Source organism: Eimeria mitis, genomic scaffold (assembly GCF_000499745.2).
Source record: "Eimeria mitis Houghton genomic scaffold, Emh_scaff8239, whole genome shotgun sequence".
NCBI lineage: Eukaryota > Apicomplexa > Conoidasida > Eucoccidiorida > Eimeriidae > Eimeria > Eimeria mitis.
The window spans coordinates 1,451-2,113 of NW_013576051.1; positions in this window are offsets into that span (position 1 = coordinate 1,451).

The window sequence follows — 663 nt, forward strand, 5'->3', positions numbered from 1 at the left end:
GTGTATAAAAACACAAAAATTTTTAGTTTTTTATCGTTAATTTTGTTATTTTATACATAAAATAATTTATTTTTATAATTTTTTATAAATATAAATATTTTGCCTGGTGTATATATATATATATATATATAATTATATATATATTATATATCATCATAAGTATATTTGTACATACAAACAAAATATTTGTTGTTGATAGACGCATTATATATTATTTTATTTGTTTCTTAATTATATATTATTTTGTTTTTTATATAAATGCATTATATATTATTTATAAATTCCACTAAAAATATATAAAAATATTATTTATATTATATCTCTTCTCTGTATATTCAGGTGTATAGACAACTGATATGAGGAGCACTGTTAGTTTCGCTACACAGAGTTTATTGCTGCAGCTGCAGCTGCTGCTGCTTGCTGCTGCTGCTGCTGCTGCTGCTTGCTGCTGCTGCTGCTGCTGCCGCGCCTCTTAACGGGGCCGCTGCTAGCAGCAGCAAGCACCGACACCCTACACCCATACCGATAGCTACAATCTATACAGATTGCCTCTAAGCCAGCTAGCTACAGCTAGCTACAGCTAGCTGCAGCTAGCTGCTTCTGGCGGCCAGCTGCGCTTAGCCGTACCGCGCAGCTAGCTACAGCTATGTATATATATATATA